This window comes from Choloepus didactylus, chromosome 11, assembly GCF_015220235.1.
Source record: "Choloepus didactylus isolate mChoDid1 chromosome 11, mChoDid1.pri, whole genome shotgun sequence".
NCBI lineage: Eukaryota > Metazoa > Chordata > Mammalia > Pilosa > Megalonychidae > Choloepus > Choloepus didactylus.
This window is the reverse complement of record NC_051317.1, coordinates 50,908,520-50,923,515: the sequence shown is the minus strand read 5'-3', so window position 1 is coordinate 50,923,515 and position 14,996 is coordinate 50,908,520.

Sequence of the window (14,996 nt, the reverse complement as noted above, 5' to 3'; positions counted from 1 at the left end):
CTTCTTGGAAGATCTCTGAAGGGAGGACACAACTCATGGCTGGTGTTCCGGTTTGCTAATGCCGCCGGGATGCAAAACACCAGAAATGGATTGGCTTTTACACAGGGGTTTATTTGGTTACACAGTTACAATCTTAAGGCCATAAAGTGTCCAAGGTAATGAAACAATCAGGTACCTTCACTGGAGAATAGCCAATGGTATCCAGAAAACCTCTGTTAGCTGGGAAGGCACATGGCTGGCATCTGCTCCAAGTTCTGATTTCAAAATGGCTTTTTCCCAAGACATTCCTCTCTAGGCCACAGCTCCTCTTCAAAATGTCACTCTCAGTTGCTCTTGGGGTGTTAGTCCTCTCTTAGCTTCTCCAGAGCAAGAGTCTGCTTTCAACAGCCATCTTCAAACTGTCTCTCATCTGCAGCTCCTCTCTGAGCTCCTGCGTGTTCTTCAAAGTGTCCCTCTTGGCTGTAGCAAGCTAAGTCCTTCTGTCTGAGCTTTTACAGGGCTCCAGTGAACTAATCAAGGTCCATGCTGAATGGGTGGGGCCATGCCTCTATGGAAATTATCTAATCAGAGTTATCACCTACATGGGTGGGTCACATCTCCATGGAAACAATCAGAGAATTACAATCTAATCAACACTGATAGGTCTGCCCACACAAGACTGCATCAAAGATAATGGCGTTTTGGGGGATATAATACGTTCAAACTGGCACAGCTGGTAATCTAGAAAGTCTTAACTAGCCTAGCACTAGCAATTTAAATCTTGATAACTGAGCTGCACACATAATCACCTGCTGATCTCAGCTAAATTGCAATTAAGAATTAATTAATATTGTCCAGTTCCCTAAATCCCACCCCCAATGCATGCAAGGCTCTCTTACTTTTAGAATCGAATTCCTGCTTCCCACAAGCATACTTGAGGAATGTTGTGCCTTTTTGCTAAGCAGCCTATTCTTCTAGGCTGGCCACACCTACTAAAAACGCTCTATAAAACTTTAATTAATAGTACAATTATAAAAATGTTCCTGAATCAATTGCAGCAAATGTATCACACTAATGCAAGTTGTTAATTATAGGATAGTTTATGGGAACTTCGTATTTTATGCATTATTTTTTCTGTAAACCTACAACTCCCTAACAAAATATACATACCAAAAAGTCTACTCTCCAGACGTATGACTTTGCTGGCTAATATCTACTGTGCACCTGAAATGGGTGAGGGGACCAATATGAACCTTGTGACCAAATTCCTGCTTTAAATTAGTCTGATGTCTACAGTCTCTGTGGCCTGTTACCATCTGTGAAGATCACATATTCCTTTGGCTTCTATGTGTGTGCTCTTTTGTGGCCGTTGCTGAGATCCAAGCTGTATATTTCTCAGCTTGGGTTCCTACCTTCTACAGAAGAAGTCCTTTGTCTCTGGACTGAATCACCATCAGCCTCAGCCCTTCCCCAAAGTAAAACTAGCATGTGGCTGGCTAAAAGCTTTGTACACAGTCTACAGACATTAAAGACTAAACTAAAATTCTCCACTTAAAATACACTTGAAATATATGAATTTTATTGCATGTAGTTAAATCCTTAATTTTAAAAAATGATTTAGCAAAAGAAAAAAAAAAAATAGGGGCAGGAAACAAATTGGTGGTTGTCAGGGGTGGAGGAAAGAATTGACTTGAGCAAATTTTTAGGGTGATGGAAATGGTTATATGTATCTTGATAGGTAACTACATGATTATACATGCATTTTAAAGAACTCATAAACACTAAACACAAGAAATGATGAATTTTACTCTATGTAAGAGATATCTCAATACACGTGACTTTTTAGAAAAAGACCTGAACAATTATGAGGGTCTACTAACATCCAAGGTTAAAGTAATTTGCCAATACGCTAATAGTATTACTGATAGGATAGGCTCATATTACACAAGTGGGCCCAACAAAAGTCTCTCCGTGAATAATTTTTGCTCTCCAAATTCTACTCCATGGTTTGGTTTATCAATTCTCCCAGCTTTTGTACAAAACAGTTGGAGTAATCAATAAATTCTTCAGCTCCTTGATAGGCTTGAACTCCTGGAGAGAATATGTGCTATGACTTCATTTTACATTTATCCTCCTCTATTCAAGCATGTAGGAAATGGACACACTTATGTTCATTTTCTTTGTTAGCCACTGATACAGTTGTCTGTCAAGATGAGCAATTTCTTTTGCCAGACACTTCATATTCCCCATGATTCTTTCAGAACACCCAATTTTTCTGCATTTTTGTTTCTGTGTTAGGTATAGTAAGCTGATTTTTCTCCCTGCCCAGTTTGAGAATCCCTGTGCATTTTTGTGTCTTTCAGTATCCCAGCATACTCTGTTTCATGAACTGCTCATAATGTGCATGTCTGGGAGAGTACCCTATTCATAGGAACATGATGAGCCATGTCTGAATCAGTTGGCTCAAACACAAAATCTAATTTTGTTTCCCTCTCCCTCTCCCTACACACTCCATATTGATTTTAGAGACATGTATCAGCTAGAAGCCCCAACTCAAATGACTCTTAACACATTCATACAACTTACGTGCTCATCTACCCTTGCCACTGCATGTAGTTTACCCATTTACACTTCTGTCAATTTTATTCCTGCTGTTCATTCCCTCCACTGAATTTCCTCTTTATCGGTGAGAGTTCAATCAGAGAAACAGAAATTTAGTACGTATATGTATATGTAAGTATGGATTTGTTACTGGGATTTACCTTCTCAATTGTGGTTGCTGTTTAAGCTAGTTAAGCAGCCCCCCTGAAGCTACTGCCTTCAACTCTGAGTCTGGGTCCTGAGGTCCACAGGTCATGTTATCAGAAGAAAATACATATGTAAAGTGGAAGGACAAAAACATGCGGGAACCCACAAACACAAGCTGGAAACTCACAAGGATGGCCTGAAACATGTCCACTCTTCTTGCCTGGATCTTGGTTGTCTTGGTGTACTCTGCAATAGGGTCCTTCTTCACAGAGTGAAAAACACACCTGGCCCAGAGTTGGAGAAGCTAAAGGAGGGTGTAGCGCAAGATGGAGCATTTGAAAGTTCATCTGCCATCTCATGCCAACAAGGTGAGTCAGCAGATCAGCAGCTATCTGGTTTACAGATAGTTGTGAGTTACAAAATGGCTGCTGCTTCGCTTCCTCCCTCCAGACTTCTCTCCAGAAACTCTGTGTTCCTGAGTAACCAGAAGCATACAGAAAGGGAATTCTGGGAAATGCAGGTGAGCTGAGCCAAGATGACACATCGGACAGCTACCGCACCCTCTCCTTTTCTCTCTATTGGGAATAAAAACAATCACCCTGGAAGCCTCATTCATAATATAACCACCTCTGGAATACCTGTTTTTCTCTGTTCCCTCAGAATTGTTCTTTTCATTACTATAAATGATCATTTATTAGAATATAATTGATTATACTTTTCTTTGTCCTCCCACAATAATTTTTTCACGTTTAACTGATTGCTTATCAAAATAAATGAGAGGTAATTTTATATTCATTTGACAATGAGTACCAACTGTTCAGAGAATCTGTTCTCTTAAATTTGCATGTCAAGTACACAGAATTATGCTTAGAAGAGTGGAGAAAGTTTAACCAAACTTTGTTGAAGAACGTAAATGGAAAATTATAAATGTATAAAATGAATTAACAGCAAAATTTTATGAATAATTCCTTTATAACTTGTTTTTGCCTGGACCATTCTTTCATAGTAGTCTCATATTTTGGAGCAGAAATTCCTCAAACCAAAAACTAATATAACATTTAGGTACTAGGTCAGTACACCTCTTGTCTCCTAAAAGTCTACAAAATATCAATCACAAATTTCTAACCTGTATTTCTTTTTTCTACATCACCCCTGCCTTAGTTTTCCAGGCAGCTAACAAATATCACATAATGGTTTGGCTTAAACAACAAGCCTTTATTTTTTTTATTTTTTTTTTTTTTTCTTTTAAAAACTTTTTATTTCAAAATAACTTCAAATTTACAGGAAAGTTGCAAAAATAATACAAAAACAATACATAGAACTGCAACATACCTCCACCCAGTTACCCAGATCTATAAACCTTTAACCTGGTGAAAGAGGCAGGGTAGAAAAGGTGGGCAGCTTCTCTCTTTTTTCACCAGCTGGCTTATTTGTTTTTTTTATTTTATTATTTTATTTTTACTGTTTATACTGAAATACTTTCAAACTTACAGGACAGTTACAAAATTATAGAGAACCCCATGTGGAGAATTACAACATACCACTACCCTTCCCCCACTCCAGATACCCAGGTCCATCCAAGAATTTTAACTTTTTGTCACATTTGTTATATCATTCTGTTATCTATCTATTTATCTATCTATCTACCTATCTATCCATTTTCTGAATACTTGAGTGTAGGTTGCATACATCACACTCCTTTAAAACTTAATAGTGCCATGTACATTTCCTGAAGAACAAAGATATTCACTTAGGTAACCACCTTAAGTGCAGTTGTTAAGTTCAAGCAATTTAACATTAATATGAATCTACATTACGTACAGTCTACACTACAATTTTTTCATATATCCAAATAATGTCCTTTTGAGACTTTTCTCCTCCCTTGCTAGGTTCCATCTAAGATCGTGTTTGCATTTGTCATTGCCTCTTTAATTGTGCTTTCTTTCTTCCTTTTATTTTTTTTTTTAATTGTGGAAACATATGAACAATACAAACGTTTTTCCTATCTCATCCACTCCTAAGTATATCATTCAGTGTGATTAATCACATTCACAACATTGTGGTACCCTCACCACCTTCCATTACTGAAACTTCCCCCTCTCCCCAAACAGAAACCTGACATCTATTATGCATTAACTTCCCATTCCCACTGCCCCCTACCCCTGGCAACCTGTACTCTAATTTCTGTCTATGAACTTGAATCTGGTATCTTCTCTGTAGTTACCATGGGGCTTAAATTTAACATCCTATATCTATAACAATCTCATTTGCTTTGATACCAACTTAACTTTTAACAGTACACACAAATTATGTTTCTATATTCCTCCAGACCCCACTTTTATGTAGCTATTGTTACAAATTACATGTTTATACATTATGAGTCCAAAACCACTAATTTTTCAGTATATTTTATGCATTTGCCTTTTGAATCCTATAGAAAGCAAATAGTGGAGTTTACAAACCAAAAAATACAATAGTACTGGCTTTTATATTTACCCATGTTGTTTCCCTGAGATCTTTATTTTTTCATATAGCTTCTATCTGTTGCCTATTGTCCTTTCCTTTCTTTTTTTTTTTTTTATCATCATTTTATTGAGATATATTCACATACCATGCAGTCATACAAAACAAATCGTACTTTCGATTGTTTACAGTACCATTACATAGTTGTACATTCATCACCTAAATCAATCCCTGACACCTTCCTTAGCACACACACAAAAATAACAAGAATAATAATTAGAGTGAAAAAGAGCAATTGAAGTAAAAAAGAACACTGGGTACCTTTGTCTGTTTGTTTCCTTCCCCTACTTTTCTGCACATCCATCCATAAACTAGACAAAGTGGAGTTTGGTCCTTATGGCTTTCCCAATCCCATTGTCACCCCTCATAAGCTACATTTTTATACAACTGTCTTCGAGATTCATGGGTTCTGGGTTGTAGTTTGATAGTTTCAGGTATCCACCACCAGCTACCCCAATTCTTTAGAACCTAAAAAGGGTTGTCTAAAGGGTGCGTAAGAGTGTCCACCAGAGTGATCTCTCGGCTCGTTTTGGAATCTCTCTGCCACTGAAGCTTATTTCATTTCCTTTCACATCCCCCTTTTGGTCAAGAAGATGTTCTCCGTCCCACGATGCCGGGTCTACATTCCTCCCCGGGAGTCATATTCCACGTTGCCAGGGAGATTCACTCCCCTGGGTGTCTGATCCCACGTTGGGGGGAGGGCAGTGATTTCACCTTTCAAGTTGGCTTAGCCAGAGAGAGAGGGCCACATCTGAGCAACAAAGAGGCATTCAGGAGGAGACTCTTAGGCACAAATATAGGGATGCCTAGCCTCTCCTTTGCAGCAACCGTCTTCCCAAGGGTAAAACTTATGGTAGAGGGCTCAACGCATCAAACCACCAGTCCCCTATGTCTGTGGTGATGTTAGCAACCATGGAGGTGGGGTAGGCAAATACCCCTGCATTCTCCACAGGCTCCTCAAGGGGGCACTACATCTTTTTTTTTTTTCCTTGTTTTTCTTTCTTTTTTTTTTTTTAACTTTCCCTTCTTTTTTAAATCAACTGTATGAAAAAAAAAGTTAAAAAGAAAACAAACATACAATAAAAGAACATTTCAAAGAGACCATAACAAGGGAGTAAGAAAAAGACAACTAACCTAAGATAACTGCTTAACTTCCAACATGTACCTACTTTACCCCAAGAAAGTTACATAATATAGCAACATTTCTGTGAACTTGTTCCTACTATATCCATCAGAAATTAACAGACCATAGTCATTCGTGGGCATCCCCAGAACGTTAAATAGCTTATCTGTTCTTCTTGGATTATTGTTCCCCCTTCCTTAATTGCTCTCTACTGCTAGTTCCCCTACATTCTACATTATAAACCATTTGTTTTACATTTTTCAAAGTTCACATTAGTGGTAGCATAAAATATTTCTCTTTTTGTGCCTGGCTTATTTCGCTCAGCATTATGTCTTCAAGGTTCATCCATGTTGTCATATGTTTCACGAGATCATTCCTTCTTACTGCCGCGTAGTATTCCATCGTGTGTATATACCACATTTTATTTATCCACTCATCTATTGAAGGACATTTGGGTTGTTTCCATCTTTTGGCAATTGTGAGTAATGCTGCTATGAACATTGGCGTGCAGATATCTGTTCGTGTCACTGCTTTCCGATCTTCCAGGTATATACCGAGAAGTGCAATCGCTGGATCGAATGGTAGCTCTGTATCTAGTTTTCTAAGGAACTGCCAGACTGACTTCCAGAGTGGCTGAACCATTATACAGTCCCACCAACAATGAATAAGAGTTCCAATTTCTCCACATCCCCTCCAGCATTTGTAGTTTCCTGTTTTTTTAATGGCAGCCATTCTAACCGGTGTTAGATGGTATCTCATTGTGGTCTTAATTTGCATCTCTCTAATACCTAGTGAAGCTGAACATTTTTTCATGTGTTTCTTGGCCATTTGTATTTCCTCTTCAGAGAACTGTCTTTTCATATCTTTTGCCCATTTTATAATTGGGCTGTCTGCACTATTGTCATTGAGTTGCAGGATTTCTTTATATATGCAAGATATCAGTCTTTTGGCAGATACATGGTTTCCAAAAATTTTTTCCCATTGAGTTGGCTGCCTCTTTACCTTTTTGAGAAATTCCTTTGAGGTGCAGAAACTTCTAAGCTTGAGGAGTTCCCATTTATCTATTTTCTCTTTTGTTGCTTGTGCTTTGGGTGTAAAGTCTAGGAAGTGGCCGCCTAATACAAGGTCTTGAAGATGTTTTCCTACATTATCTTCTAGGAGTTTTATGGTACTTTCTTTTATATTGAGATCTTTGGTCCATTTTGAGTTAATTTTTGTGTAGGGGGTGAGGTAGGGGTCCTCTTTCATTCTTTTGGATATGGATATCCAACTCTCCCAGCCCCATTTGTTGAAAAGACCATTATGGCTCAGTTCAGTGACTTTGGGGGCCTTATCAAAGATCAGTCGGCCATAGATCTGAGGGTCTATCTCTGAATTCTCAATTCGATTCCATTGATCTATATGTCTATCTTTGTGCCAGTACCATGCTGTTTTGGCAACTGTGGCTTTATAATAAGCTTCAAAGTCAGGGAGTGTAAGTCCTCCCACTTCGCTTTTCTTTTTTAGAGTGTCTTTAGCAATTCGAGGCATCTTCCCTTTCCAAATAAATTTGATAACTAGCTTTTCCAAGTCTGCAAAGTAGGTTGTTGGAATTTTGATTGGGATTGCATTGAATCTGTAGATGAGTTTGGGTAGAACTGACATCTTAATGACATTTAGCCTTCCTATCCATGAACATGGAATATTTTTCCATCTTTTAAGGTCCCCTTCTATTTCTTTTAGTAGAGTTATGTAGTTTTCTTTGTATAGGTCTTTTACATCTTTGGTTAAGTTTATTCCTAGGTACTTGATTTTTTTAGTTGCTATTGAAAATGGTATCTTTTTCTTGAGTGTCTCTTCAGTTTGTTCATTTCTAGCATATAGAAACATTACTGACTTATGTGCATTAATCTTGTATCCCGCTACTTTGCTAAATTTGTTTATTAGCTCTAGTAGGTGTATCGTTGATTTCTCAGGGTTTTCTAGATATAAGATCGTATCATCTGCAAACAATGACAGTTTTACTTCTTCTTTTCCAATTTGGATGCCTTTTATTTCTTTGTCTTGCCGGATTGCCCTGGCTAGCACTTCCAGCACAATGTTGAATAACAGTGGTGACAGCGGGCATCCTTGTCTAGTTCCTGATCTTAGAGGGAAGGCTTTCAGTCTCTCACCATTGAGTACTATGCTGGCTGTGGGTTTTTCATATATGCTCTTTATCATGTTGAGGAAGTTTCCTTCAATTCCTACCTTTTGAAGTGTTTTTATCAAAAAGGGATGTTGCATTTTGTCAAATGCTTTTTCAGCATCTATTGAGATGATCAATTGATTTTTCCCTTTCGCGTTTTTAATGTGTTGTAATACATTGATTGTTTTTCTTATGTTGAACCATCCTTGCATGCCTGGAATGAACCCCACTTGGTCATGGTGTATGATTTTTTTAATGTGTCTTTGGATTCGATTTGCAAGTATTTTGTTGAGGATTTTTGCATCTATATTCATTAGGGAGATTGGCCGGTAGTTTTCCTTTTTTGTAGCATCTTTGCCTGGTTTTGGTATTAGATTGATGTTAGCTTCATAAAATGAGTTAGGTAGTGTTCCATTTTCTTCAATGTTTTGAAAGAGTTTGAGTAAGATTGGTGTCAGTTCTTTCTGGAAAGTTTGGTAGAATTCCCCTGTGAAGCCATCTGGCCCTGGGCATTTATTTGTGGGAAGATTTTTGATGAATGATTGGATCTCTTTGCTTGTGATGGGTTGGTTGAGGTCTTCTAATTCTTCTCTGGTCAGTCTAGGTTGTTCATATGTTTCCAGGAAATTGTCCATTTCTTCTACATTATCCAGTTTGTTGCCATACAGTTGTTCATAATATCCTCTTATAATTTTGTTAATTTCTTCAGGATCTGCAGTTATGTCACCTTTTTCATTCATTATTTTGTTTATATGGGTCTTCTCTCTTTTTGATTTTGTCAGTCTAGCTAGGGGCTTGTCAATCTTGTTGATCTTCTCAAAGAACCAACTTTTGGTGATATTTATCCTCTCTATTGTTTTTTTGTTCTCGATGTCATTTATTTGTGCTTTAATCCTTGTTATTTCTTTTCTTCTACTTGGTTTAGGATTGGTTTGCTGTTCATTTTCTAGCTTCTTCAGTTGATCCATTAGTTCTTTGATTTTGGCTCTTTCTTCCTTTTTAATATATGCGTTTAGTGCTATAAATTTCCCCCTTAGCACTGCTTTTGCTGCATCCCATAAGTTTTGGTATGTTGTGTTCTCATTTTCATTCATCTCTATATATTTAGCAATTTCTCTTGCTATTTCTTCTTTAACTTACTGATTGTTTAGGAGTGTGTTGTTTAACCTCCAGGTATTTGTGAATTTTCTAAGTCTCTGATGGTTATTGACTTCTAATTGTATTCCATTGTGGTCAGAGAATGTGCTTTGAATAATTTCAATCTTTTTAAATTTATTGAGCCTTGTTTTATGTCCCAGCATATGATCTATTCTGGAGAAAGTTCCATGAGCACTAGAAAAGTATGTGTATCCTGGCGATTTGGGATGTAATGTCCTGTATATGTCTGTTAAATCTAATTCATTTATCAGATTGTTTAGGTTTTCAATTTCCTTATTGATCTTCTGTCTGGTTGATCTGTCTATAGGAGAGAGTGATGTGTTGAAGTCTCCCACAATTATTGTGGAAACATCAATTGCTTCCTTTAGTTTTGCCAGTGTTTCTCTCATGTATTTTGTGGCAACTTGATTGGGTGCATAGACATTTACGATTGCTATTTCTTCTTGCTGAATTGCCCCTTTTATTAGTATGTAGTGGCCTTCTTTGTCTCTCAAAACATCCCTGCATAAAGTCTATTTTATCTGAGATTAATATTGCTACACCTGCTTTCTTTTGGCTGTAGCTTGCATGAAATATTTTTTTCCATCCTTTCACTTTCAGTTTCTTTGTGTCCCTGTGTCTAAGATGAGTCTCTTGTATGCAACATATTGATGGTTCATTTCTTTTGATCCATTCTGCGAATCTATATCTTTTAATTGGGGAGTTTAATCCATTTACATTCAACGTTAAAACCGTGAAGGCATTTCTTGAATCGGCCATGTTATCCTTTGGTTTATGTTTGCCATATTTTTCCCCTCTCTCTATTAATATCCTTTATTGTACCCATACCGAATCTCTTTAGTACTGAACCTTTCTCCAAGTCTCTCTATCCTGTCTTTGTTTCTCTGTCTGTAGGGCTCCCTTTAGTATCTCCAGTAGGGCAGGTCTCTTGTTAGCAAATTCTCTCAGCATTTGTTTGTCTGTGAAAAATTTAAGCTCTCCCTCAAATTTGAAGGAGAGCTTTGCTGGATAAAGTATTCTTGGCTGGAAATTTTTCTCACTCAGAATTTTAAATATTTCGTGCCACTGCCTTCTTGCCTCCATGGTGGCTGCTGAGTTGTCACTACTTAGTCTTATGTTGTTTCCTTTGTATGTGGTGAATTGCTTTTCTCTTGCTGCTTTCAGAACTTGCTCCTTCTCTTCTGTGTTTGACAGTGTGATCAGTATATGTCTCGGAGTGGGTTTATTTGGATTTATTCTATTTGGGGTTCACTGAGCATTTATGATTTGTGTATTTATGTTGTTTAGAAGATTTGGGAAGTTTTCCCCAACAATTTCTTTGAATACTCTTCCTAGACCTTTACCCTTTTCTTCCCCTTCTGGGACACCAATGAGTCTTATATTTGGATATTTCATATTATCTGTCATATCCCTGAGGTCCATTTCGATTTTTTCAATTTTTTTCCCCATTCTTTCTTTTATGCTTTCATTTTCCATTCTGTCATCTTCCAGGTCACTGATTCATTGTTCAACTTCCTCTAGTCTTGTACTATGAGTGTCCAGAATCTTTTTAATTTGGTCAACAGTTTCTTTAATTTCCATAAGATCATCCATTTTTTTATTTAGTCTTGCAATGTCTTCTTTATGCTCTTCTAGAGTCTTCTTGATTTCCTTCATATCCCGTACTATGGTCTCATTGTTCATCTTTAGTTCTTTGAGTAGCTGCTCTAGGTGCTGTGTCTCTTCTGGTCTTTTGATTTGGGTGCTTGGGCTTGGGTTATCCATATCGTCTGGTTTTATCATATGCTTTATAATTTTCTGTTGTTTTTGGCCTCGTGGCATTTGCTGAACTTGATAGGGTTCTTTTAGGGTTTGTAGACCTACTGAAGTCCTTATCTCTAATTTATCAGATCTACAGCTTCATGGAGTACTTTCTCTAACTAACCAGCAGGTGGCGTCCACGAGACACCTGATCTCCACAAGCCAGTTCTCCCGTGCTTAGCCTTTTTGGTGAGTGGGGGAGTGAGTCTTGTGGGGCTCAATTGGTGTACCAAGCTTGCGTGTGTAGTTGGTGTTGCCTGCCCTGTATGTGGGGCGTGTTTCTGGGCAGTCGGGGAGGGGGGGTGGCCCTAACAATCAAATCTCCCTGATGATCCTAGAGTTTTAAAGCTGCTGCAATAGTCTAATCCTTCAGTTCAGTCCTGCCGCAGTTTGTCTCTGCCACTGACCCACAAGTCTTTGGTATTGGCGTATGGCTCCTGAGACTTGCAAGTGGGCCCCTCTTCCAGGCTGTGCACCCCGGGTCCTCTGTTGAGGGATGACTGTGCTATGTCACAGGTGAGTGCCGTCACCCCAGGGCAGTTCTGGGCTGCTGGGCTGTGTAGGGAGGCTCCCAGTCTGCTCAAATGATGGCTGAATGGGGCTTTGTTAATTCACACTGCTCCACCTTCCCAGCTCTGGGACATTCAGCTGAGGTTGCAGGGAAGGCTAATGTCCACGCCCAGTTTTGTGGTGTGTGCCTGTTATTTGAAGCACTTCCGTCACACTGGGTTGTCTGGGGCAGCTCTGGGCTATGGGGCTGGCGATGGGCAGGAGTGTTTCCTGTCCACCAGGATGGTGGCTGTGAGCAGACACCCCCCTTTTCTTGGGAAGTTGTGGTGTTTAGTGAATTTTCTCAGCCACTGGATTATTGCCTTTTGTCTCAGAGCTCTCTTAGTTCTGCTCTTGACTTGACGTGCCCAAATTGTAATTCTTTGAAGCTTTCTGTATTGGGCTTCTTAGAGTAATTGTTTCAGAAAAATAAAAAAGGATTAAAAAAAAAAAGAAAAGGGCCTTCCTCAGAGATCTAATGGGTTATTGAAATGCTAATAGACAAAGCAACCAGGGCCATTAAGGAAAGGTCCACAGGGCAGAGAGATCAGCTTTTCTTCAGGATTTGCATATGCGCCTCAAGGCCTGAGCTCCGCCATTCCCCTTTCTGTGTTCACCAGAACTCCAAAAATCCTCTGCTTTTATTTTGGAGTTTTTCACATTATTTTTTTTTTCTATGCCTGTCTCCTCTCTGCTGGGCTGGCAGCTCTCAGATTCTCTGGTGTCTGGTCTCAGTCTATCTATGGTTGGAGTATGAATCAGTAGAATGCGTTTCTGAGAAGGGCTACCACTGCAATTCTCCCTTCTCCTTCCCGGAGCTGGCAGCCCCTCCTCCCACGGGACTGAGCCTGGCAGGGAGGGGCGCTGGTCCCCTGGCCGCAAAAACTTACAGATTTCGCTGATCTCAGCAGTTCGACATTTTCTTGAGTGTTGTATGAAGTATGCCCGAAGTCAGATTGCTCTGTGGTGTCCAGTCCACGCAGTTCCTGGCTTTTTACCTACTTTCCTGGAGGAGTAACTAAAACTTACAGCTCACCAGTCTGCCATCTTGCCCTGCCTCCTTCAACAAGCCTTTATTATCTCACTATTCGAGGCTTTAAGTATCAACTCAAGTTATCAAGCCAGGCTGTACTGTCTTCCTGAAGTCTGTAGTGCTCTGTCACTCTCTGCACTCCTTGGGATTCCTTGGCTTTCATCTCTACCTCCACTCACATAGTGATCTCTTTCTCCTTGTGTCTGCTCTTCTGGTTTTTACTAAATTTCTGCTTCTTCCTGTGTGGCCTTTTGTGAATGACTGCGCTTAAATTTCTTCTGTTTATAAAGAAGTTCAGTAACATGGATTAAAGCACACCGTGATTTATTTAGGCCACACCTTAATTAAAAATAAAGCTTCAAGGGAGAGGCAAGATGGTGGCATAGAGAGGAGTGGAATTTAGTCAGTCCCTTGGAACAACTAATAAACAACAAAGAACAGCTAATAAATAATTTGGAATAACTGCTGGGGGACAGCCGGGACTGTCCACACATCATACACCAACCTAGATTGGGAGGAATGCCTGAGATTGCAGCATAGAATCTGTAAGTAAAAGCTGCAGAACCATGCCAAGAGCTCCTCCCCAATGGCAGGGTGAGCTGCAAAACCTCACTGTGGTAGAAATTAGCAGCACTCTCCAAGCAAGCAAACATAGCTCAGCTAAGCTCCAACTGGGGTTTTAATTAACAAATGTGGACTGCTGAATACAAGCTGTAAACCCCCAACAAGCAGACAGATGCTTTTAGCAATAATTGACTTTAAAGAGCCAGAGGACTCCTCTGTACTTGGAGGGGGATCCCAGAAGACTGGGTGTTACCACTGGCCAATGAGTGAAACTGGGGGGCCATGTACTGGCTCCAAAAGGGGGCTTTCTGTCCCTTTTTCTCTCTCTCAACCAGAGGGACTCAGAAGAGAGAGTTTCAGCTATTTTCACTTCGCAGAGCTCTGAGATAGACAGGGGTGCAGATAACAGAGTCAGAGAGACTATTCAAATGTAGATGATAACTCCCTAGGGGGTGTATCTTCCCTAAGAGTAAGGTGGTGGGGCCCAGCTTTCTCTTCAGAACCAGGCCCCAGAGCCTAGTGGAAAACAGACAAAACTGAAACTAAGTAGGCCATACATCTTTACACCAGTTGGGAGCAACAGGCTGACAGGCACCACCTGCTGGGCAGGTTAGGAAAAGCACAGTGACTGGAAACCTAACAGAAAAGTCTGTCATTCCTCTAAGATACACCCTTAATATAGCCCCATTCTGAGACCTGAACCCGTTCTGGTCTAGAAAAATATGACTGGGGTAACCAAGGAAACCAGATTCCTAGACAACAGAAAACTGCAATCTATACTAGGAAAAACAAAGCTATGGCCCAGTCAAAGGAACAAACTTACACCTTAATCAAGATACAGTTGAGATATTGTTTCACTTTAATGAAATAATCTATTAAAGATTTTCAAAGAAATATGCTAAATCAAATCAAAAGCCAAATCAATGAGGGAAGATATAACAAAAGAGACAAAGGCTATAAAGAAAACACTGGGTGATCATAGGGTAGAAATGGAAAGTTTGAAAAAACTACTGGCAGAATCTACAGAAGTGAAAGGTACAACGTAAGAGATGAAAAACACAATGGAGACATATAACAGCAGATCTCAAGAGGCAGAAGAGAACACTCAGGAACAGGAGAACAAGATGCCTGAAATGCTACACACAAAAGAACAGATAGGGAAAAGAATGGAAAAATATGAGCAAAATCTCAGGGAATTGAATGACAACATAAAATGCACAAATATATATGTCATGGATGTCCCAGAAAGAGAAGAAAAGAGAAAGGGGGCAGAAGCAATAATAGAGGAAATAATCAGTGAAAATTTCCCATCTCTTATGAAAGACATAAAATTACAGACCCAAGAAGCACAG